The sequence below is a fragment of the Lontra canadensis genome, unplaced genomic scaffold, assembly GCF_010015895.1.
Source record: "Lontra canadensis isolate GAN:19392208 unplaced genomic scaffold, GSC_riverotter_1.0 scaffold99, whole genome shotgun sequence".
NCBI lineage: Eukaryota > Metazoa > Chordata > Mammalia > Carnivora > Mustelidae > Lontra > Lontra canadensis.
In genome coordinates, this window is record NW_022631093.1 from 3,613,404 (window position 1) to 3,616,803 (window position 3,400).

The 3,400-nt window shown below is 48.2% G+C and overlaps 1 long non-coding RNA gene across 2 annotated transcripts; it reads right to left on the bottom strand.

The window, feature by feature from the left end:
* Nucleotides 1–567: 567 nt before the first annotated feature.
* On the bottom strand, nucleotides 568–3,183 carry LOC116855127. Of its 2 annotated transcripts, none has more exons than XR_004380294.1 (3): nucleotides 3,083–3,183; nucleotides 2,773–2,898; nucleotides 568–599 (listed from the first exon to the last, which is right to left on the bottom strand). It is a non-coding gene; the product is annotated as an uncharacterized LOC116855127 (long non-coding RNA). The 2 variants fall into 2 exon arrangements; XR_004380293.1 differs by lacking the exon at nucleotides 3,083–3,183 and adding an exon at nucleotides 2,974–3,073.
* Between the last annotated feature and the right edge of the window lie 217 nt (nucleotides 3,184–3,400).

Genomic DNA, 3,400 nt, shown 5'->3' on the forward strand with positions numbered 1-3,400 from the left:
CCCCCCCCTTTGAGGAGGGAGAAACTTTCCAGTGCCCCCTTTCCACACTCTCCTGCGGTAAGGCGTGTACCAGGGTAACACCCCCCACCCCATAAGCAGCAGACCCTTGGGGAGGGCTGCTTGCTCATCTGAGGTTGTACGAAGTTTGAGGGGGGAGGGGGGATCAGTGACCCCCACAAGCTGCAGCGTTGCAGAAAAGGGCCTCATCTCCAATAGCTAAATAGCTGGCCCTAGGGTGTAGCCTTCATCTGCAGGGAGTGAGCAGCCTGAGCCCATCTTGCAGACACCTAAGTATTTAAGTTCATTATTCACCTATTCAACAATCTGTTAGGTACTTAGTCTGTGCTCAGCACTGGGATGGCAACTATGAACAACTCAAAGAAGACATTCAAAATTTACACATAACCCAAGAGAGAGGCACACAGGCACAAAGCCTACCTCAGACAACATTTCTGCCCTGGATTAGAATTGGATCCAAACTTTGCCTCCACCAGAGAGGGGCCTGGAGCAGCTCTCCTGAGCTCCCAAGGAGCTTCCCTTGGCTCCCACCAGATTTGTGGCGTGGTGGTTGAGGCTTCTTCCGTCCTGCTTTCTGGTAACTGTAACAAACAAAGAAGCCAACAGTCCAGAGGAAGCTTCTTCCTGATGATCAAGGTTGCAGATGTTCATGAACAACACCCAGGGGTCAAAAGACAAGGAGCCTGGTGAGTGGCAGGGTGTCCAACTCAGCTCTGGGCAAAGGCACTGGCTAAATGGAGTCTGTATTCTGACCCTCAGCCTGTAAACTGACCATCCTCAGGGGCAGAAGTGTCCCTCTCAAAGCCACCCGGAAAGAGGGATGTTGTTATTTCCGAGTGTCCAGGCTCCAGGTTCCTCCAACAGCCACCCCCCCCAACCAATGATGTTCCTCCCCACCCCCCAACCCCAGTATGAACTCCTGTAATGCAACAGGGAACAAAGAGCGCCCTAGGGTCCTAAAATCTCAAGACCTTTAGAAGACCTTCTCTGGAGATGTGGTGTCTGTCCTTTCTGTTATAAAAATCCCAGAGCCCTTCCCTACCAGCCTCAGCCTTTCATTAGGGTCCAGAGGGAAGAATGGGGTGAGCTAGAGGTGGGTTCAGAAAGGGCTGGTGCCCAGAAAGGGCTGGTCTTGTAGGCTGGGTCTAGGGATAAGAGGCTCTGGGCTTCCAGACCCAGCCAGAACACCTTCAGGGACAGCCTTGCTAGCCAGACCTCTGGACCCACTACTAGTACCCTGAAGAGCCCTGCCTCCCACAGGGATGCCAATTAGAACATTCACTCCTCAGTAGAGTGAGAAGCCTGGGTGCATTCTCCTTGAACATTTTCTCCCAAGGGTGATATGACTCTAAGCAAGTGAAAGCAGAGTAGCCAACACCCTGAAGGTGGTAATTCTCAAAATAAGTTCCCTGACCCAGCAGCCTCACCTGGAAACCAGTTAGAAATGCATATTCTCAGGCCTAGCCCAAAGCTCCTAAACCATAAACACCAGGGGTCTGGCCCAGCAAGTGGAATCTTCTAAAGCCTGCTTCTCCCTCTCCCACTCCTGCTTGAGTTCCCTCTCTCACTGTCTCTTTCACTCTCTGTCAAATAAATAAAATCTTTGGGGAGGGGGAAGCTTTCCAGGTGATTCTCATGTACAAGAAATTATAAGCATCACTGTTTTGGGAAGAAGAGGGCATATTATTTCACCTTTTACTTGAATGCCTCCTCTGACAGACATCTCATCACCAAACAAGCCAGCTTTCCTTGAGCGGAGCTAGGCTTAGAGGCACATACAAGGATGTTTGCTACAGTATTGCTTATGATGGTAACAATCTGGAAACAGTGTGAAGGAATATTCATCAGTCACAAAATAGTCAAGTAACCTATGGGAATACACACTTGGGAATACTAAGCTGTGGTTATAAAAGAATGAGGCCAGTTTACATACATTGATGTGCAATGATACAGATCTTCAAGATGTACTGTTAACTGATAAAGGAATAAAGGAAGTGATAGAAAGAAGTTGCTAAATAATACACATAACTCAGATTTATGTGTTTTTTTCTTAAGTTCACAGAACAATCTATCCTTTTATCGGTACACATATAAATGAAATGAAAATATATTGAACAGACTGGAAGAAGACCCACCCAGAAGAAAACCCCCAGGTAGGGTCCTGGGATGGGAGAGCTTTAGCTTTAACCATGTTTTCCCCCCAGTGTCTGCATGATTTACATCATCAGAAGTCATTTTTAAAGAATGGATAAAAACTTTGAGGGGCAACTGGTTGGCTCAGCTGGTAGAGCATGTGATTCTTGATCTCAGGGTCCTGAGTTCAAGCCCCAGGATGAGCAGAAAGCTTACTTTAAGAAAAAAAAAAAAATTTAACTTGAAATTAAATCTACTTAGAAAAAGGAAGTCAAGCCAAGCAGCAATCATTCCGGTGTGAGGTGGGGGGGCTCACAACCTGGTATCGAGCACAGAGCCAGGGTGGGAGTCAGGTGCCATAGTGCTCATGAATGCCAGGTCATCCCAAGAAGAGAGAAGGGCTGAGTAGTAGGAGTGGAACACAGGAGCTTTTGTTGCCTGGGGGGCTGCTGGTCAGGCCAAGTCAATCTCACCTCTAAGGTGTTTGTAGCAGCCTTACCCCTTCCTCTCTTGGTTCTCTCAAACCCATCCCCATCACTCAAGCAGTGGGAGGACCTTTGGTTCCCCTTTCTGAAGAGCACTTGGAATCTAAAAAAGAAACTAGGGAAGAAGGACGCTTACCCCACCCTGCAAGGAATCATGTGCTGTTAGAGGGAGGTCCAGGCAGGTAAGCAGAGATCTGGTATTTGGTAATCCTTACATAAGCTGTGAAAACATCCACCAGGAAGGCTTGTTTTCCATGCAGACCTAGACAGAGCAAACAGAACAGTCATGGGTGTCATGGTGACTGTCCTTGTCCTCTTCTCCAGCCCATCTGTAAACCTGCTCAGTGCTGCAAGTCCTCCAGCCTTCTGTCCTTTCAAAAGACCTCAGGACCTTTCACACACTGTGCCCTTGGCCTGCAGTGCTCTCTCCCCAAGCCCCCATTTACCAAGGTAACTGCAATGTCGGCTTCAGATCTCCGTTGAACTGTCACTTCTTGGGAAGTCCTTCCTGAATGCCCCAGACCAGGTCATTTCCTGCTGAGGTCAGCCCTCATTTTAGTCTTTTTTTGTGTGTGTGAGCTTTCTTCCCATTATGGGGCTTGATCTGACCCTGAGATCAAGAGTCACATGCTCTACTGACTGAGCCAGCCAGGTGCCCCAGCTCTCATTCTAGCCTTGGATACCTCCTTCGTATGTTGCACATGTTACAATGATATGTTTATGTGTGTCTAATATTTGTGTTTTGTCCCTCTCCCCATCTTGCC